The sequence below is a fragment of the Propithecus coquereli genome, unplaced genomic scaffold (assembly GCF_000956105.1).
Source record: "Propithecus coquereli isolate 6110/MARCELLA unplaced genomic scaffold, Pcoq_1.0 Scaffold234, whole genome shotgun sequence".
Classification (NCBI taxonomy): Eukaryota; Metazoa; Chordata; class Mammalia; order Primates; family Indriidae; genus Propithecus; species Propithecus coquereli.
The window spans coordinates 305,767-328,278 of NW_012147886.1; the positions used below are offsets into that span (position 1 = coordinate 305,767).

A 22,512-nucleotide genomic window follows, 5' to 3' on the forward strand; every position below is an offset into this window, starting at 1 on the left:
CACCTATAATAGTGGGAGTGGTTTTTTGCTTTTTTCTTTTTTGAGACAGTCTTGCTCTGTGGCCTAGGCTGGAGTGCAGTAGCATGATCACAGATCACTGCAGCCTTAAACTGCTGGGTTCAAGCAATCCTCCTGCCTCAGCCTCCTGAGTAGCTGGAACTCAAGATGAACACAACCACATCTAGCTAATTTTTTAGTTAGCCACTGTACCCTGCCTCTTGCCTTTTAATTTTATAGGACGTACCATCTGTATCACTTACTTGGCAGTTCGGTGTTGCTTTGTGTTGGAGTAAGGTAGCGTGCCTCTCATCCCCAGGAAACGAACTCTGAGGCATCGTCCTTGCTTTGTCACACTCCAGCTTTTCCAATTGCAAACAATTTTACTTCTCTAGTTGATGGAAACTCTAATAACTCCAGGTGGTGAATGGGCGGTGGGGAGTACATTTGTGTAGAAATACAGCTCCAAAGCAGTACAAACACAGAGGGGAAAAAATGAGAAACTTGTCAAGAGGAAGTACTATAATAAAACATTTTACCTTTATTGACATTGACGAAATCTCTCCTTTAGCTGAACTCTAGCTTTATTAAATACTTTATGGTTTAGTTACACAGCAGAGTATTATATAGCCTTTAACAACAATGTAGCTGAAGTTCCTTTATTAAGAAAGGATGATTAAGATACATTGTGAAATGAAACACAGTAGATTACAATTCAGTATATGAACCATTTTGATAAAAATATGTCTTACCTTTACATAGACAGAGACATAGAAAAACATCTGGAAGGGTGTCCACATGGTGTGGGTGGTTGGATCGTGAGTGTTATTTTTTTCCTTTTGCTCATATGTATTTTCAAATTTTTGCTGCAACATGTATTACTCATATAATTGGGTGAATAGGGCACTGGGGCACCCCATTTACTGCTTAGACCCCCTCCTCCCTTTTTTACCTAATCATCCAACATATTTGTGGAGGGACTCCTAGGGGCTGGGCACCATGGCAGGGATTGTAGTGGGCACGATAGCCCCTGTCTCTGCCTTCACAGAACTGACATTTTAGTGAGAGTTTTTTTTTTTTTTTTAGTTTTTAGTTAAAACATTTTTAAGCCAAAAAATTAAAGTACTTATAGTTTGTGATGAGTGCTGTGAAGGAAAAAACCAGTGACATGCTAGGGAGTGAGTGTGGGGATGTGGGGTTTGCTTTTAGGAAGGGTGATGGGGAGGACCCCTTTGAACCTAGAGGCCAAAAATCAACCACATGAAGAAATCAGAAAGTATATTCAAGGTATAGGGAGGGAACAGCCAGTGCAAGGCGGTGGGACTCTTCCTTCCTGCAGCTTCCTGGCGGGGCTGGGGAAATGAGACCTGGAGCTGCCCCACTTCTGAGAGATGTGTGATGTTTGGAAATGTGTTGGAGGCTCATAGGTAAACCTTATAGCTCTGGGGAGATAGGGCCATAAGGACAGCTTTATGGCTCCTGAGAGATTGATTAATGTTTTGCTAAATAACAGGAAGGTGTTGGGTTTGATTTGTTGCCTTCGTACTTTGGGTCTTTTTGAATAGCAGCTCTGATGTCCTTTTTCAATGCTGGATGCGCTTGAGCCTACCCAAGGGATTCCCAGGCCTCTTTTCCCCGTCTTTGTCCGCTTTCATTAAATATTCATTGGCTCCTCATCCAAAGGTAACACTGGGGTCCCTGCCTATGATGGAAATGTTTGGAAGGTGTCTCTTTCCTCGAGGATTCAGTATCCGTTTGTCCTGTGAAAAGGAACAAAGAGTCATTGGTAGAACTCCCTGACTGTTCAATTGAGGAGTAAGACCGGATACAGAGGAAACAAAACCTGTACTCTAGGTGCTTAAACATACTGAATGATGTATTTGAGTTAAGGATGGCAGCAAATATTGATAGAGTCCTTTCTAAGGGCAACTGGGCAATGCAAATCAAGAAACCATAGTAATGTTCAGATCCTTTGACGCAGTAATTACAATCCAGGGAACTTATGCTGAGGTCACAGGTTTTTTGTTTGTTTGTTTGTTTTTGTTTTTAAGGGGGAAACAAAGAAAACAAAGATGTCTATATCGGCAGTAACAGTCAATAATGACAATGTTTTGGGGCTTTGAAAGAATAATCCTATATAGTATTTATGAGAGCTTCGCAAAGTTCCTGTGTGGTAGATAGAATCTTAGCCCCATTTCACAGGTAAGAAGTGGAAGTTTTGAGAGATCAAGTGAGTGGCCCCAGTTCTGTCTGGCAGATTCAGGCTCTGAACTCCAGCTCATGTTTCACTGGCTGGAGGGTTTGGTCAGAAACTCAGGGTACAGTGAGGGGAATCAAGAAAGCATAAGGAGGGGCACCCAGACTGAAAACAATTATTGAGCTTCATCTATTCGTAGTTCAGCCCCCAGTGTTTTACAAGTTTTATCCGAGTTAATCCTTGCAACAAATTTGTGGGGAAACTGAGGCTCCAAGAGGATGAATAACTTGTGTAAATTATAGAGCAGTTTTCAAACACTGACCATATAACATCCAGAGCTTCGAGGTGATTTCAGCTCTGCTGTGTTGCCCTCTGCTTCACAAGGATGCTTTGTGGAATGGGTGAATAAATGAATGAATGGATGAGAGGGGTTAGCACATGAGAACCAGCTCTCATAGAGAATTAGACCTCAGGACCCCAGTGGATGACACGTTTTTTTCCACAGCTCTGCAGTTTCTACATTAAATGCAGCAATAGTTGCCCCAGGCTGTCCCAGGAGACTTGCAGCTTCTCTGGGCCTTGAGGCCACACTTTTCCAACACCTTTTGCCTAAAGCCTCTCTTTCCTGGCTCAACTCATCCCTTGCAAAATGCCCTGAGCCCAGTGAGTCTAGGGTAAACCAGGCATGGAGGGTGTGGACCTTTAGCAACTGAAGGAAACTCAGCTATTTCAACATGATGAAATAGGATAAATGTGACAGTGTAGAAATACAAAAAAGTGTTGGGAAATAGTTGCACGTATCTGAAGATACCAATTAAAGCAATGTACATTTACAGGGATGAAGGTTGGAACAGGAATGAAAAGCGTGTAAAGATGTTGGGATCGGATGGTGTCACACCGTTCATTTAGCCTGCCAAGTTAGGAACCTTGGGGTTATGCCTCACAGCCCATTTCCTCTTCCCCCAGATTCAGCCACCCATAAACTCCTGTAGATTCTGTTAATACATCAGTAAGTATCTTAATTCTGGTGCCTGTTCCTCATCCTCGCTACCAGCTTCCTAGACCAGGTTCTCATTATCTCTCTCCTGGACCCCACGAAAGCTTCTTAACTGTTCTGCTGGCCTCCATTCTCTCTACCGCTGTAGTCCATGTTGGACCCTGTAGTCAGAGTGATCTTGATATAAAACATATCTGATTATGTGTCTCCCGTGGTTAGAAGCTTCTCCTATGGCTGCCTCAGAAAGCAAGTTCAAATTCCTTAGCATGGCATGTGAGGTCCTTTACAATCTTAGCATGTCACAAAACTCCCCTCCTTCTGGCCCTGTGCCTTTTCTTTTTGGCCCTCTCCTCTTCCCTTCAAGACCAAACTCAAAGGGCTCAACCTCTGGGTGAAGCCTTCACAGCTATCCCAGGGAAAGTTGGTTCCTCTACCTTCCTCAGTTACAGTGAGTCATGCTGTAAGTGCAAGGTTACAGCCTGTCCTCTCACTAAACTCTCAGGCCCTCTGGAGCAGGGACCTATTATCTTACTGTCCTCTTCCCTCAGCATAGTGCCTAGGATATAATTGAGGGGCAAAAATGTATGTTGATTGAATGAATCAATGGTTGATTGAAACAATTTATTCTCTAACATTTTAAAATTGATTTAATAATATAAAAATTTAAAAGAAAACAAAGAAAGTAAGAGGATCTTCTGAAATGTAAGAAAGTAGACAGAGGCAATGCAGTGTAAATGGAGAAACAGACAAACTGGGGAGGTGACAGATCGGGTTTGAATCCCAGATCTGGCACATCCTGAGCCTCAGTTTCCTCATTTATAAAATGTACAGTACCATATAGGATGGTTGTAAAAAAGGAAAAGAGGAAATGCAAGCCAAGGGCTTAGTATAGTGCCTGGTACATCATAAAGCCTCAAAAAATGCTAGCTAGCCACAATGATTAAATCATCATTGTGAAGCTAGTGCTCTTATGTAAACATTTTTTTGTGTGTCCTTTTGCTTGTTTTTTCAACAAAAAACTTTTAAAGCTTTGACCTCAGCTGAAATTTGATTACATTCATGCAGAATGATGAAGAAAGGATTGTGGAAGAATAAACTCAGCACTTCTCCTTGGATCTTGTTTTCTAAGCCAGCTCCCTCTTTCAGGGCCTTCCCACATGGGGTAGCAGAAGAACTTACTCATGAGTCCTTGCACAGGGTGGGAATGGCTCTAGGGCTGAGACTGAGAAAGGTGCCTCTGAGAAGGGTATTCTACGCTCCTCACAGGACTCATCCTATTTTACCATTATCACTCCCCCATGGACTGTTTTCCAGCATCATGTCTGTGTTGCTCTCCAGAGATAAAATTAGGACCAATGGATGAAAATTTTGGGGCATCAGATTCCTGCTCAGTGTAAAAGAAGAGGTTCCTCAGTTAGAGGAGGCTGGCAATTGCAGTAATGAGCTCCCTATCAGTGGAGATATTTGAACTAAACTGGATGTTTATGTGTTGAGGATACTATGAAAGATTTTTACTTTTGGTGGGAGGTTGAGTTAGAGGTGTGTGGTTACTCAGAGCTCATGGCTAAGGGGCGGGGCATATGTATGCACTCTTGCTCTGGTTCAAATTGAGAACAGTGCTCTCTCTGTACAGACCCAGGTTATCTAAGATTGGATGTCAGTGTATCACACAAATGGACTAAGGTTCTTGGATTATGAAGACTTTTCTATCAGTATCAATGTTTGCAAAACATCAACTCTTTCAGTTTAATTGAAATTGATGAAAATTATAATAGATATAGTGGAAACCCCAAATCCTCCTGAAGTATGACAATTAAGGTAAAAGTCTGAAGCCCAGGACTCTTGTCCTTAGTATGTGCCTTTAAAAAGCCACTTAATCTCTCCATGACTCTCTTAACATGTTTCTGTTTAACATACTCACTATATTACATACCATTTGGTCTCCACAGAATTCAAGAGGAAGACAAAGGCTAAATAAGGTAAGGGCTGCCCTTCTGTCTTTGGGGGCAAGGAGTGATTTATTGGCTACATACAGTAAGGCCCAGATAGTTCTTGGGATCTTACCTATTTGACTAGACCTGCATTCATAATCAGGATTTCACAGATAGCCTCCTTTGTTCCATGAATCTCCTGAAATTGTATGTAATTTTTGTACATAAATGTATTTTCCTGGGGAGAAAAGTCCACACTTTTATGGGATTTTCAGTTGGGCCTGTGATCCGAAAATATTCATAATCATTTACCTTCATCTTGATGATTTGCTCAGCAGTCAAACTGAAAATAACCCTGGGAGATTGTAATCTTTTACACTTTAGTGTTAAGGAAAAAATCCAGGAGTTTTATAACAGGAGTAGGATGAACTAGCTAGAGGGGATGTTGGGTTTTTCTATGTAAAGAGGAGGAGGGAGCATTTACGTTCAAAGAGTGAAAGGGGAATTAGGGATATACTCAAGAGGCTGCGCCCTCTACCACATCCAAGTCCTCTGCCCCCTAGACATTGCCCAGAGTCGACCCCAGAACAAGGGTCTGATTTAAAGTACTGTGCATATGCTACGGGTCTCAAATAGTGGCCTCTGATTTCTGTTCTCAGACTGATAATTTAACACCTCCCAAGGGCATCTGCCTGATACCATCGCAGGCGATAACAGTGCACCTCTCAGTTCTGGGGAGCCTGCCAGACGCATCTGGCGAGTCGGCAGGCACGAGTGAGGCTTAGTACCTGGCCAGAGGGAGAAAGGCGTGCCAACTGGCCCAGCCATTTCAGGCGTGGGGGGTGGTGAAATGTGGCAGCTTCCCAGGCTTCAAGTCCTGCTCTGCGAGTCCCAAGGTCCAGTTCCTGCCATTTCCAGGCTCGCTGACCTGAGGCAGGTAGCCGCCACCTCTGAACCTCAGTTTTCCATCTACGCTATGAGAAGGCTGGAAGACCTCGACCTACCCAGAAACTATCTTGGCGCGAAGGTGCTGCCCCTTTAAGGAAGCTAGGGGGCGCGGACACGCTGGCCGCGCCTCCGTCCTCTCCGCGCGGCGCCTGGCGGACCACCTGTCTCCTGCCTCGCCCCGCCCCTTTCGGAGGGGCGGGGAGGAGGGGCGGAGAAGGAAGGCTGAGGGTTTACCTTGCGGGGCGCGCGCGCGACGCATGCGCACGGCCGGACAGGTCCGCGGCGCCCTCACTTCCTGGCATTCTACCCTCCCCCTCCTCGCCGTTACCCTGTACATCCGGGTCACTTGCCCTCCCCACTCGGAGCCGGAGCCGCTGCCGCCGCCACCGCCGCCTGGCTCGTCGCGGCTCCGCCACAGGGGCAGGTGCGGAGGGGCTCCCGGTCCGGCCGCCGCCGCTCCCCCGCTCCGGGCCCGGGGCTCCCCCTAGCGCCGCTGAGGAGTCGCCGCTGCGGCTCGCTGAGGGCGCAGGAGCGGGGCTGAGAGCGCCTGGAGGCCCGAGCGGAGGGTGAGTGAATGGCTTTTACCATTTTGTCCTCTTCCCTCACACCCCTTGCCATACTGCTCCGCGACCCCATTTTGGCGGAGAGGCGCGTGCGGCGGGGCCCTCGCGGGCGCGGGGCTTCCTCCTCCCTCGGCGCGGTGGGCCCGCCCCCGGCCCCGCGGCGCCCCTAGCCCTTCCTCCCGGGCCCGCGGCCCCGGCCTGGCCCCAGCGCTCATTCATTCGGATCTTCCTTTCTTCCTCCCCTTCCTTCCCCTTGCACCTCCACGCGCGTGCTCGTTGCCCCTTGCCACCCTCAAATCCTGCCGCCGTCCCCGACTTTCGGCTCCCCAGGCTCGTTCCCCTCGCGTCGACATTTGCCCCCACCCCAGCTTCCACCACCCCTGCCTCCTTGCGGCTGCTTTTTCTCCTTGTCCCCCTCCTTGTGCTCGTCCCCAGATCCACACCCCCTTCTCCCCCGGGCTCGCCACGCCTCACCCGACACCCAGCTCTCCTGGTCACTGGCATTGAAGTTGGTGTCTTTACTGCTTCCCATCACTTCGTTTTCCACCTGCGCGGCCAGACTTCCAACTTATGTACTGTGTTGACCTTTTAATTCCCAGCATTTGAAGTCCAGATTCTGAGTGTTAGGGTGTGGTCTTAGTGTGTTTCCAAAACACACAATTTCTACTATAATTACCCAAATCTATGACTGTCAAACTTTAGTGGAGGTGGCAGTTGCTGTGGGGATTTTTTTTTTCCTAACCTCATTGCTATTCTGGGCTGTACTAAATACCTTTTTCTTTTCCTTTTTTTTCCCCCTGGAAGAGTGTCTATGATGGATTAATTTTCTGAGTGTAAAATTTGGCAGAAGATTGTTATTTTTTTTTTTTACTCCTCCAGATTCCTCATCACTGGTTTCCTTGACTGATTAGCAACATTACCTGTTAATACTTTGCTATAATGTTTGTTGGTGAGACTTTTTCTTTTCTCATCTGTCAACATTTATTGAGTGCCCCCTCTGTGCTGAATACTGATGAAAAGCCTGAATATATGCAGTACCACAAAGTGCCATTCTGGATAAGACAAAGATTTTCGGAATTTGCTTACAACTTTTTTCCCCTTCTGTAAGTTTTTTGAGTTTGCCACTTTTTTTACTCTTTAATCTCCATGTGAAAAATGTGTATCAGTCAATTTTGTGTTCTTTTTAGCCTTGCAATTTGGCTGCAAGGAGCGTTTTATATAGGTAAAGGAATTTCAGTCACTTGGATGTTTGGTGACTTACTATTGCAAACCATTTTTTACTAATGTACCTCAAGAAAAACACACTGATCCCTTTAATTCTTTAATTGTGTTTAATAATAGAAACAGAAGCTTTGTGTCTAGAAGTACTTGATAACTGGGGCTTGTTTGATAGCCCATTTGTAAAGTGTTGCAGTTAAGTGAAACTGCCTAATCGGCATTCATAAAATGAAATGACAGCATTTTTTTTTCATGTGACTTTCATAGTCCGGTAATACTGAATCCAAGGGAGGTTCTTACTCCTAAAGCACACCTACTTGCATGATGATGCTATTGCTGTCAATATTTATGGTAGCATTTTCTAATGGCGCTTTTTTCTGGGGATCTAGGTATTAGGCACTTGCTGCGTGTCTCTGTTTAAGTTTTGGATAACGTTAAAATTTCTTAACTCATAGTCAGGATTACTATTTTTTTTTGGCAGAGCTGTTTTGCTAAATAATAATTAAAAACATTTAAAAAAAAAACTTTAGTAGTGATGTAGTTGTTTCCAAGGCAACTCTTGCTTTGTATAATGTTGTACGATGTATAGTATGACTCTATTCTAGGTTATATAATTGGATAGAGGCTAGGTTTTTCTCTTCTAAGAAAGTGATCATTTGATCAAAGGGAGGTGTGATTAGTAAGTTGATTCTAGTTGCCCCAGCAAAAAAATAATTTCAGATCCTGAGTAAAGCTAAGTCAATGCAGTTTATTTTTGATAGATTACATATGATCTTTGACTTAATTGAAATCAAAAGTCATTTGTCTGAAATTTCCAAAACTAAATGGGTTAAAAAATTACATGTTAATAAGTAGTGCCCCTCCTTAGATTATTGACTCATTTGAAATGGTCATTTATCTTTACATAGTAAAAAACAATTGATGGAGAAGTATAGAGAAATGCTTATTTTAATCCTGGTCTCCTTGGGAAAATACTGGATTGTCATTTATGACATTGCTTAATTCATATTAAGTCTTGATGCATTCAGCTGTTTAAGAGCCTATAATTTAATTTTCACTGTTTAAGGAAAACAAGACTACAATATTTGGAAATATTTAATTATGTTGTTAGTGGCATGCTTCCTATTATTTTTGGTCTCTCCTTTTCTATAACTACGCCAGAGTTTACACAGTGCCTGCCTGGTGCATAGTGTATTCTCAGTAAATGTTTTGAACAATTGAATGAATGGTAAGATCAAAGACTTAGACTATGACAGCATTTTGTGATTATGTGGCAAAAGTTTTGGAGAAAGATGTAGATTGCTCTGAGCTGCAGTTTTCTCAAGTATCTTGTATATTTTGAAGACTGCTGTATTGGGTTATTTAAATTGCTCTGAGATCTTCGGGAGAGAAAGTAAAATAGAAATATTTTGTATTATGCTTTAGTTCGTAGAATGGATTTGTTTATTTAGAATGGGTATTTTATGTATATATCTTGTCAGCATTCATGAACAGTAGTCAATTCAGATCATTTCTTGTGCATTTAAAGTTTCTAAAAGTCAGCATAAAAGTTTTTGGTGCATGAGCTAATCCTATATTATGATCAATTCACTAAATTAACCTGGCTCTTAATTATTATGCTGTAATATTGAACACCTACTATATGCCAGGTTTCTTATTAGATTAGTTTTATGACAACCCTGCAAGGTGTAGATTAATTTCTAGTTAATTCCTAATTAACGTTAGGAAAGGAAGGCTCAGAGGATAACTTGTTGAGGTACACTCCCAAGTGGCAGATGTTGAAGACTGGCATTTGAACCCAGGCCTATATGACTCATCGCCTTTACTTACTATTTCAAGGTACTAATTTGAGGTCTTCTTTTTTATATTTATTTAGAGAGCATACTTAAAACAGCAGATTTCAAAACTTTACTTTTTTTAGTTGCCACACAGGATAATGTTCACTTGTTCTGTACTCTCCCATGAGCATGTACAAGATTAAAATTTCTTGCTCACTAGTCACAGCTTCACTCCTTTCCTACTCATGCAAGTAATTGGAATGCAAATGAGTTACATTTATAAAACTTTTTAAACAAGGAAATCTTTCTTAGAATTTTGATTATTTAAATATATACATTTCTTTTGTTATATACCCTCACATCTGGATAATGGTACCATGGGTGAGAATGACTGTTTTCAAAGATACTGTGTGATTTTAAGCGGAAGACCTAATGCAAAGATATATTTTTATAGCTGTTAAATTTATTTTGAAAAGATGATCTTCAACATAGAGGTACTATTTATTGTATGTGACACTGCGAAGCTTTGAATCCTGTACATTTATTTTCTGCTATGCAGTAATCTCTATTTGGTGTATTCTAGTTGATGCATTATGTGTGGTATATATTAAATGCTAGACTGATACACACTCTTTTCACTGTGTCTAGAACATTTCTTCCAATCATATATTGGCATGTCCTTAGTTAATCCAAATTATACTGAGTACTAATTTAGGTCAGACATTTTCAGGAAACATTTGCTAAGAAAAAAATTATGATGTATTCGCAGATACTATTATTTGACGATTACTTATACCATTTCTCTGTTATTAGCGAATATAATGGAGAATCGAATGGATTAGTTTAAATGAAATCTGAGATCTGCTATGTCTTGAGGTAGACTTTTTTAGTTTGTTGACTTGTACTCTTATCAAGAGATTCTTATCAAGGGCCAAGGGCAATGTAACCTAAACATTTGTACCCCCATAATATGCAGGAAAAAAAAAGAATCTGGGGAAGAAAATAAATAAATAATAATAAAAAAAGAGATTCTTCTCATTGTAAGATTTTACTGTGTATTGACAAAAAACATTGCATTTAAGTCCTGGATTGCTCTTGTCTGCTAACGTGAAGATCTCAGATTATAAAATGTTTCTGTTACATGCCTCACAACACTGTTGTGAAATTTTTGTGTTAATTTGAATGCAACATAATAGGGAAGGCAGGATATAATTTTATTAAAGTAATGCATTTCTAAGTCAAATGATCATTTAAAATAATATGGATTTTGATCATCTATTTGTTTGACACCTGGCACAATATTGGGTATATGGATTGCCATTAATTACCCAAATAGTTCTTGAGCACATAAGCACAGTTAGATAACAGTGAATAAATCATCTATAGTCCTTCCTTGCAGTGGAATAGAAGATAGAGAAAAATAGACAGTGTGAATTCAGTGATAAGTGTTACACGGGTACCTATTCTTATTTTAAGGAGTCAGGATAAAACCCCTGTTGTAATGCCATTTCAGCTAAGACCTGAAGAGTGGATCAGTCAGGCAAAAGGGAGAGTGCCCGGAGGTAGAGCGAGGGGCAAAAAGCCTGAAGATAAGTGAAGTCATTTTAGAAACTGTACTGGTTCTGTATGGCAGGATTGTATTGTAGAATATGTAAAAGAAAGATGGGAAAGATGAAGCTAAAGAGGTAGGTAGACAAGAAGTAAACTGTAAGGCCAGCTGCGTGAGTCGTGTTCAGTTTGGACTGAAGGCAATGGGGAAACTATTACAAGATTTTAATGGAGGAGAGAGAGTAAAATATGTCTTTTCTAAAGATTGTTCTTACGGGTTTTGGAGAATGGATTGAAGGTGAAGTAAGATTGGATACAGGGAGACAAACTAAGAGGCTGTTACTGAAGTCTGGGAAAGAATTGATAGTGATCTGTACTTGAGTATTGGCAATGGGGGGGATATTAAATCTGTAAGATTTGATGATTTACTGAATGTGGGCTCCATTGAGCCACTAACTTTGCTTCCAGTGGTAGAATAGGGAATAAAGTTTCTCCCAAAGAGCTAGATGCAGCTTTTTCATGTAAAGTTGAGATGCTGCCTGGGGCTAAGGCTAAGCCATATGTGTTTTCAAATAAGCATTTTTCCATTGATTGACCACATTCTTAGTCATTGAGTATGAGCTGACTGACCCCAAAATAGGAATATCAGGCTGGAGACTCATGAAGCGTCCATGAATCAGGTATTCAGTTTCTGCGAGAACCCAGAAGCAAACTAATAGCTACTTTTCAAAAGGGGTAAACCTGATAGCTGTGTCAGGGAGGCAAAGTGTCTGAAACACCAGGGGCACCTCCAGGTGGAGGCTACCTCCCTTTGCCAAGTGCTCTAATCAGTAAAATCCTGAGTACAGAGACTTGTAGCTCAAAATGATCATTAGGATTGTGGGGCCCAAAAACTACTAGAACTTCTTTACATACAACCCTTCCCAATTGGAAGAACTCTCCTCTTTGGCTCTTACAGGATGGGGAAGTACAAGCATATAACAAATCAATTCCTACTATTCCTACTATTGTTAAGATGTAGAGGCAACAAAAGTACATTGAAATGGCCCAAAGAACTCCACCCATAAGTTATATTCATTTCCCTAACCCACGGTAACCCCTGCCCAGACCCTATCAACTGTATCTGGGTGTCCCCTCCCCCCCAGCAGGAGTAGATAGGATGGTGACCTGGATGTCTGTATTCAAAAGAACTGTAAAATTTTGAGTCCCTCCCCAAAGTTACGTTGGCAGCCTCAGATGGGTATGTCTGGCCTTAAGTTCCTTTTGCGGATCAGGGAGACCTTGGCTCCATTCCTAACTATCTTTCTCTTTAAAGCAGAAGAGTTTGGAATATAACTGAGAGAGATCAGAGGGTATGGAGGGAGAGAGCAACTTGATGCCAGTAATCAACTTGGTGGCATTAAATTAAAGTGAAATACGAGAAAACCACCTTGGGGTATAAGGTGTGAGATTACTTTGCTTTCCTTGTATCCAGCTACAGTTCTTCACATTCACTTTTGATTATTCCCTTACAGTTCAACCAAAGGAACTTTTAGTGTTTTTGGCCCACCAGAAGCTCTGTAGTTGGCAGCAAAGTCATCCTTACTTACACCATCTGTTTTAGCTGGGGTTGGCAGGGCGTTCTTGGCTCAGCTGCCACAGCCACATTGCCTTCTATCTACCCTGGGACCATGGAGCTTGTTGCCCCTTTGTCATGATACATCTCTTTCTCCACCAGTCCAGAGGAGAATGAACAACCACCAAGCCACCATTTGAGTGGCTGATTTCCTTCTTGCTTCTCACTGCTCAGTTTCTAAACATTAATTCAACTCCTATTAATTAACAGATAGGACAATGGGGAATCCTTATTCTCACCTTCTCCTTACCTGCCCATAGGATTACTCTCAGATCCCAGGATGTCTTCTCATTTCCCAGTCTGCTGGGCCTTAATCCTTTTTCTTGGAAAGTCATGGTTCTGTCAACATCCCATCTGTGTTGCCCCAAACTGTCAAGAACCATGAAGGTCCAAGATTTTATCCTACTTTCAAGCTAATAAGTTACCCTGTCACATTTTCACGGATGCTGATAGAAGACATCAAACTCCTGTGTCAGGGATGAAGGACAGTTTATTATTCTCTGTAATAGCAGTAGCCAGAGTATTACCATTTGTGCTGGTTTTCTGATCCTCTGTCTACAGGATGACATGAAGAGGGCCAGGTAATACTTGTACACAATGAGCTGTGTTATCGGAGAGAAGCCTTCAGGGAACCCAAATCTTTTCTGGTGGGCAGTAAGTATGTATGCTTACCCCTTGCTCTGGAGGCATACATTGTATTTATTATACTGGTCTGTAAGCATGCCTGTCCTTTGGTCTGGAAGGAGAAACTATCTTTATTTTTCCAGGCTGTTTACTCCAGGCATCCTTGAAAAGAAAGTCTATAGCAAGGGACAGTTGGTACCTCTGCTTGTAACACATGCATGCAAAAGAGAGACCAGAGGACTGTTTCCCAACATATGTAAATTACATATCAATCTGGCCTGGCATGTAATGAGAACATGATAAGTTTTATTATTGGTGCTGTTCACTTCTTTGCTCTGTTTTTTTGGGGCAAACTTGTATGTAATGACCTTGGTGGAATTTTGAGGTTTTCTCTAAGTTGGCTGCTCTAATAACATTTACTCAAAAAATAATGACTGACGTGTTCAGACATCTTATGGTTGAGAAAGTTCACGTGTGGTCTTAAGAATTTCAGGGACATTAAATTAAAGTTAAATATGAGAAAACTACCTTGGGGTGTAAGGTATGAGATTACTTTGCTTTCTTTCTGTCAAACTACATTTTCCTACTTTAAATTCTGCCAAATTCTTTTTTTTTGTTTTGTTTTTTTTGAGACGGAGTCTCGCTCTGTCACCTGGGTTTAGAGTGCCATGATGTCAGCCTAGCTCATAACAACCTCAAGCTCCTGGGCTCAAGTGATTCTCCTGCCTCAACCTCCTGAGTAGCTGGCATTACAGGTTCAGGGCACTATGCCCAGCTAATTTTTCTATTTTTAGTAGAGACGGGGTCTTGCTTTTGCTCAGGCTGGTCTCTAACTCCTGACCTCAAGTGATCCTCCCGCTTTGGCCTCCCAGAGTGCTAGGATCACAGGCGTGAGCCACTACGCCAGGCCCTGGCAAATTTTTAGAAATGAAATGATGTTTGTTAATTCAGCACGTTTTTAAGGGCAGCTTCTTCCCCTTTATGTAAAGGGACAATGTAGATGTAAGAGAATAAGATAGGCTAGCATAGTTAGTGAGGGGGAGGTTCAAATTAGCGATTTATTTTTCTTTTTTTATTTAGGGAACAGGGCTCCATTTTATCTATTAGCATTTTATAAATCTGTCCTTCCAGTTATTTTTTGGAAACAAGTATTCTAAAAATGTTACTTTGAAAGCTGACTTTTCTTGCCAAACATTATTTGTTACATTTTAATTTATTTTGACTTAAATACTAATGTGTTCTGGTTTACCAAGTTGTTTTAAAAACTATAGAGACGTCAACTTCATTTATTCCATTCATTTGTGTTAAGGTGTACAAGAATTAAGAGACTTGGAATCTAAAATCTAGCTGTGGTGGAGCCAGCTCTGAATTGCTAGTTGGTAAAAGCAACCCTGGGTAAAAGCAGGTGGATGCCTAAGGACTGAAGCTTTTTGGAAGTAGTCTTTTTGATAATTGGGACTTCTATATTAAAATGTGAATATAGTTAAACTAAAGTGTTTTCTTTTTATTTATAGAACAATATGTTGAAGCAGTAATCAAAATACGTAGCCTTGTTAGGTAGTCTGTGCATTTGAATATTTTTTCAAAAATATTTAAGCACTTCAGAATTTTTCCTAGTTGAAGTCTACAAGCAAAACTTTTTGTGAAGTTCTTTTACTTCCTCTCTCAGATCCCTTCCAGGACGGATACCGTAAGTCATCTTTTCAAGAGTTAGTTGAGAATAGCGGAAAGGCAACCACCAGGAACGATTCACTCACTACTTGCCTTCAAGCCCCTTCTGTTTAGATATGACCTTGCTGAATTTCTATCCAAAGAAGGTTCCGGCGCAGGCTTTGGATAGTTCTGCTTTCTTTTTTAGTCTCTGGTATAGGAATATACATATACATAATATATGTGTATATATTTTTATTTCTATGTATCTATATTCCTGTTATGATCCTGTATAGCTGGAGGACATAGTATGAAAAAAAAGCCATAATGTGGCCTTTTGTTTTTTTAAATCTTTCTTAGTAAAGATGTGGGACTAGTAGTTAATCGGGTCAAAAAGGTCTATTCTCATGACCCTTAGAAGTATAATACTTTAATAAAAAGTAGAAATCACCTATAATACTGATAAGAGAGATAAGTGGTATATATGGTATTTCGGTATGCCGTTTTAATGTGTACTTTCATTTAATATGGTTTTGTTGTTTCACTGATTTCTTGGCTTTGGCATCTAGAAAAACCCAGTAATTCCATCAATAAACATAACTACGTACTAACTTTTTCCCCCACTGTTTTTTTTTAAAAACGCTTTTATGGGGGTATACTTTACATACTGTGGAATTCAACCATTTTAAATGCACAAGTCAATGACTTTTTAGTAAGTATATACTGCCTTTTGCAGCCATTACCATACTTCAGTTTTAGAACATTGTCTATTAACTCAGTAAGATCCCTTGAATCCTATTACAGTTGAATCCAATTACAGTTCATCTTCATTACTACTCCCAGCCTCAGGCAACCACTTATCTATCTCTATAAATTTTTCCTTTCTAGGAAATTTCTTATAAATGGATTCATACAATATATAGTCTTTTGTGTCTGGCTTCTTTCATTTAATGTTTTTGAGGTTTATCCATGTTGTTGAGCGTATTAGTAATTTGTTCTTTTTTATTGCTGAGTAGTACTCTGTTGTGCGGATATGCCATGTTTTGTTTATCCATTTATCAGTTGATGGACATTTGGTTCTGATTTTTTGGCTGTTGTAAATAATGGTGTGAACATTTGTGTGCAATTAGGTGTGTAGCTGCTGTATTTTTTCATTTCTTTTGGGTAGATGCCTAGGAATGGAATTGTTGGATCATATGGTAAATTTATATTTAATTTTACAGAAATTGCCAAACTATTATCCAGACTGTCAGTACAACCTGCCAGGAGGATATGAGGATTTCAGTTTTTCCAAATCCTCCCAACATTTGTCATTATCTTTTTGAGTATAATTATTGTAGTGGATGTGAAGTAGTATAGCATTGTGGTTTGAATTTGCATTCCCTCATGACTGATGATATTGAGCATCTTTTAAGCCATTTTTATATCTGTTTTAGTGAAATGAATATCAGATCTTTTGCCCACTTTGAATTGGGTGGTTTGTTTTCTTATTGAGTTGTAAGAGTTTTTTAATATGTTCTGGATCCAAGTGCTTTATCAGATACATTATTTGCAGATATTTTCTCTCTGTTTGTGGCTTGTCCTTTTGTTTTCTTAATGGTGTCTCTTGAAATGTAAGGTTTTGAATTTTGGAGGAGTCTAGTTTTTACTTCTGTTACAAATTATACTTTCTGTGTCATATCTAAGAAGTCTTTGGCTAACCAAAGGTTGTAAGATTTCTGATTTACTCGTATGTTTTCTCCTTTTCCTTCTTCTGCTTCTCTTCCCCACCCCTCCACCCCACCTTTTTAAAGAAGAGGAGGTGGGGTCACACTCTGTCACCGGGGAGTTCAGTGGCACAATCATACATAGCTCACTGCAGCCTCCAACTCCTGGGCTCAGGCAATCCTCCTGCCTTAGCCTTCCGAGAAACTGGGCTTACAGGTGTGAGCCACTATACCTGGCTATTTTCTTTTAAAAGTTTTATAGTTTTAGCCCTTACATTTAAGTCTACGATCCATTTTTAGTTAACTTTATGATGTGAGTTAAATTTTGAAGTTCATGTTTTTGCATGTGGATATCCAGTTGCCTCAGCAACATTTGTTGAAAAGACTATCCTTTCCTCTGTTGGTATTTTTGTTGATAATCATTTGGCCACAGATGTATGGGTTTATTTCTATACTTTCATGTCAGTTTCATTGCTTTATCCTTCTGCTAGTACCACACAGCCTGATTACTGTGGCTTTTAGATGAAATTGGGCGTGTTCAGGGTGGTATGGCCGTAGACTAATGTGGCTTTCATACAATATTTTAATAATGAAAATTCTTGTAAAGATATGTGCTCTTATATTTGTAAAAAATTGAAACAATACAGAGAAGTATAAGAAGAAAGCAAAAATCACAATCTAGGTAGTGACTCTTTTGGTGAACATCTTTCCAGGCATTGTCATGCATGTATACATGTGAGTACACACACGCTCCACATTTATACATAAAGGTACATCAGTATTTGCTCACACTCATTGGTATTGTATACTTTTTCAGTGAATACACTTATTGTCAACTTTTTAAGAGATAAATGATTATTTTTCTTACTCCAGGCACCTTTGTAATTCTGTGAGTTTTTATTGACATAAACTTCTGAGAAGACCAAAACCTCTTTGGTCTAAGAACTATGAATGCATTTTTCTTGGTAGCATGTTTAAATGGAATTTACTTCTCACATCATCTGCTGAAAGATGACTTTAAAACAAGTTTTTCTATGTGTGCTCTGAGAACGGATAGCAAACTATGTGTGAAACTTTAACAAAATTAATCCCCAAATCCAATTTTAAACATTTAGAGTGTTCATAAATCTGCTCTTGAGCATTAGATTAACTTTTTGGCAGTTGGTGGTAATGAGCTTGGAGCCAGTAGATATATATGTGTGGTGATACAGAATTTTATTTGCTGTTGTATGAGGACTGATTCCCACTGCAAGCTTAATTTTACCATGCTAATAAAGGCATAACAATCTTTGTTCTTTTGTGCTTTGTGAATTCAGCCTTGTGATGCTTGATGAAGCCAGAATCTGAAATACTTTCAGCAGCCATCTTGGAACTGGTGACTGAATTCTGAAATGCTGCTTTTCTGCCAGTGTAGGTTAAATCCCATTGTTAGAAACTCCTCTGACATTCACATTTTTCTTGTAGTATGGTTTTATATGATGAATACATAATTTAAAATCACATGTAGAATTATAACAGCTGTAGGAGACTATATAGATTATGCTTAATTTTTAAAAAGCTGAAGTTTAATCTCTGGCAATGGGGAGCTAGCAAAGGTTTTGGGTTTGGGAGTGACATAGTGCGACAAGTTTTTAGAAAGACCGTCACATTGGTTTAGTGGAAATTTAGGTGAGAAACTGGATTATTCAATGAAATTATGTAAATGAGGTAGGTGTTTTTATAAGGTTTTTAAAAGTTCAAACTTGAAATAAATTTTTAGATGACAAATTAACAGAAAGAAAAGTGTTAACAGTGGCTCACTCTGGTGAGATTGTGAATTTTTATTTTCTTCCTGCTTCTTATGGAAAATTTAGAAAATATAAAATATGTAGTAAGATGCCAAAATGGAACTGTTTTATTCTGGATTTGGCCCTCAGTAGATGTACATTTCTAAAATGAGTTGTAAGAACACAATGCAGGTCTTGCAAAAGAGAGCCAGAAAATGGATCTTGTAACTTCTAATACCCACCGCATCGGTTGGTATAGAAGGATTCAGAAAGTTGGAAATTGGAAAAGAGTTTTTGACCCAAATTGTTAGAAATTGGAAGAGTTTTTAAAACCCAGTGGTGGTATGCTAGGAATCTCTCCTAACTTCACCCCCGTCTTTGTGGGGGATGGAGAGTGCTTCCCCTCAAGTAAAGGGGAAGGGGCTTTATGGTGACCACTTGGAGAGGTTAATGTGTAACTCCTGCAATTTGGGGGACACAATGGATTGATGTCTGTCTAATGCTGGAAAATTTAAAGGGTGAAAGAGAGACTGACAGTATAGCAAAACGAAGTAGTGGGGGTGGGGAGTGGGTACTGCCAGTCCTTCCAGAGTTTTTTGGGCCAGGTGATCCATGTTTCCCATAGACCGCATGATGACTACTAGTGAGAGAAAGCCCAAAAGAGAGGGGTGGAAGGGTAGTGGGATGGGGCTGGATTCCCAGAGGGGATGCATTGTCCTGAATCACAGGAATTGCAGTCAGAGATCTCCACGGGTGGGGTGGGTGAGCACCTCCAACTTCCAAGGAACCCCTGAAAGTATTCTTTGACACAATCAGCTTTAAACATTTTTTGAGCCACGAGTGTCTAAGCCCTCTAATGACAAATAATTGCCCCACCCAGGGCTAGCAGGGTAGAAGGGAGAGAGGGGTAGAAGCACAGTCGTCTCATACTGCTTAGGGCTGTCCTATAGCAGACAGAGCTGAGAAAGCAGAGACCTGTAACTTTGAATGAAAAATTTTGACAATTATACTGTAGATCTTTCAGTTTCTAAACTCAGATTAACTTGAAAGTGACCAAAAGTCATGGTCACTTGCTTAACTAAAAGTTCAGGGACATTATCGCTACAGAGTAACTTCAAAAGACAGTGGTAGACAAAAAGTTGCTTTTTATGGTTACATTCCACAGGTTCTGCTTGTTGAGTGTAATGGTTGCAGTTGTTTTTCTAATAAAAATGTCAGTGAAAATGAACTTTTATGATAAGAATGTACTCATTGAAGCATTTTCTTGTGGATAAAATGACATCAACTTCGCACATCCAGATCTGTTCTGGAAATAGATCAATCCCTTGTTAGCACATGACATGAGGTAAAATTTTCGAGGTTTTCCTCACTACTTTTTTAAAAAAGGGTAACATCAGCTGTTTTACAGTGTTTGAAAAAAATTATGGTCTGTAGCAAAATGTGTGTGGTACATAGTAGGTATTTACATATATTAGTATCTTTTCTCCATCTTAAAGCAAATGTTTCTTTTAAGTGTTTTTCTCTCTTTTATATGTGTTTTACTTCCTCAAAATGTGTTCCTTAACAATACTAAATGAAAGTGTAAGGGGTTTAGTATGAATACCGGATGTGCTATCAAGGACGTAAGAAATGTTTTTGGTATAGCCAAAAGTTCAACTTTTGATTTGAAATGTGAAAGATTTTCAGAAAGCACGAAGACAAGTTTTACTGATGTGTTTGTGGGAATGTGTGAATTAAGGGACTAAAGAAAAGGTAGACCCAGGTGGAGAATATTTTCATTATTGTACTTCGTTGGAGTAATTTGGAATACATAAAACAAAAGAAAGATCTTATTGCAGAGAGAACACTTTGTAAAAACCAGTATCGTTCTTCTGTTCTGATATTCTCAAAACATGCCTCATTTTTCCTTTCCTAGTAAAAAATTTTTTTAGTTCTGTATTTGATATTTTAAAAATAATTTTGGTGTTTTGTCATCTTTCTGGGTATTCTACTTAATATTCAAATTTTATACTTGGAAACTTAAAGTTTTCTTTTTAATGATCTAGGTACCCCTTAAATGTCTCAAGAAACTGATTTATACCGTCTCTAAGTTTTGAGTATCTTTATTGTTTATATCTGCACTTCAGAGTTACTTTTGTAACATAGTTAAGTTTTGCTTATTTGTAGGAATTGCTTTAAATTAGGAAGAAAATTATAGTTAGTTTTCTATTTGAGACCAAGATATTCTTTATAATTGATACAAGGGTCCTTAGTTGCAAGTAGCAGAAACTGACTGGCTAATTTGAATGCAAAAGGAATTTGTTGGGATGATAATAGGTAGCCTGCAGAATTGATGGAGAGACTAAGAATCCAGAAATGAACAATAACCAAGGAAGGCTGACCAGCAGGAAAATACAGCCCAGATTATGTTGCAGTAACGGTCTGGTTAGGGTACTGTGGCCACTGGTCTCTTATTGCTGCCACTGTGAGTCATTTTTCAAGTGTCCTTGGTCTTTGAACCATTCTCAGATATTAAGTGTTGGAGCATAGCTGTAGTATGTGTGGTCTGACTTTGTTCCTGAACTCCACACTTCTGTATCCATTGCTTTCTCAACATCTTCAGTTTGATGGCTTATGGGCCTCTCAAATTTAACTTGTTCAAAACTGAACTCCTGCTCTTACTTTAATCCCCACACCTGCTCCTTTCCATCCAGACAATTGTTTTATAGAATGTTACGTAATCTATCTGGATTTGTCTGTTTTATGTTTCCTGATCAATAGAGTCAGGTTAAATATATTTGACAAGTATATTACATAGGGTAATGTTGAGTACATCCCATTGCTTCGTATCAGCAGGCATGTAATGTCTGTTTGTCACATTTTTGATGATACTATGTTTGATCCCTCATTTAGGATGATGTCTGCCAGACTCTCAGTTGTAAAAGGTCTCTGTATGGTAATACTTTTAGATCATGTGAGTATCAGGTTGCCCAATAGCTTAGCATAGGAAAGGGCAGGCACTCAAATAATGGCTGTTAACGTATATCTGAAAATAGCTATCAGTCACTATCAAGAAGTTATGGAACAAAAAGACTCTAGTTTTTTTTAATATAGTAGAGGAAAGATAAGTAAATGATTCATTTTACCATAAATCTCAAACCCTGAGAACAAGCTTATTTGCTTAGCATCAACAGTCATTCCCTGATTTGGAATGTAAAGGTAATAATCAATAATTGATGGCTGTATACAGTCTAGCTTTTTTTTTAAAAAAAATATAAGACTAATTGCTAAGGAAAGGGTACATTAGGAAGGAGGCTGGAAGCAATGGCTAAAATAAATATTGATGGTGTTAACTTCAATGATTAGTACTTTCTCCTTGTCCATCATTTAGCGTAGATCATCTTTTTTTCCATATTTATAATTTTAATACCTTCATTTTTTTTTATTCTTACTGGCACCTTTTATTTTTTAATTTTTTTGAGATCAGGTCTCACTCCGTCACCCAGGCTGCAGTGCATGGCATCATCATAGTTCACTGCAACCTCAAACTGTTGGGCTCAAGCAATCCTCCTGCCTCAGCCTGCCAAGTAGCAGGGACTACAGGCATGTGCTACCATGCCTGGTTAATGTTTCTATTGTTAATGGACTGGGTCATGCTGTGTAGCTCACACTGGTTTGGAACCCCTGGGCTCAAGCGATCTTCCTGCCTTGGCCTCCCAGAATGCTTGGATTATAGGTATGAGCTACTGCTCTGGCCTGGCACCTTTTAAAATATTTTCTCTTTTAATTCAAGGAAGCAAGACATACTTCTCAAGTGCCTGAAAGATTTATCTTTTGTTACAAGAAATCTCTCTCTCTCTAGATAGAATAAATTCCTAGAGACTACAAATGAAATAGTGAACTGTACAGTGAAATCTAGTATATGTAGGTACTCCTACATTTGGTGGAAATCAAATGGAAGGGAAACGGGGGAGATTTAAAAATGTACAGATTTT

General features: G+C 39.8%; 1 protein-coding gene across 4 annotated transcripts in view; it reads left to right on the forward strand.

Moving 5' to 3' along the window:
• Positions 1-22,512, forward strand: part of FAM49B (family with sequence similarity 49, member B) — a 129,994-nt gene that overhangs the window by 16,441 nt on the left and 91,041 nt on the right. For 2 of the 4 annotated variants that reach the window (XM_012645500.1, XM_012645498.1), the window contains exon 1: positions 6,351-6,636. The exons of 1 other annotated variant lie outside the window; for it this stretch is intronic. The gene's annotated coding sequence lies outside the window, so the exon portion shown is untranslated. Of the gene's footprint in view, positions 1-6,350; positions 6,637-22,512 lie in introns of those variants that run through there. One more of the 4 variants, XM_012645502.1, reaches the window with a different exon arrangement.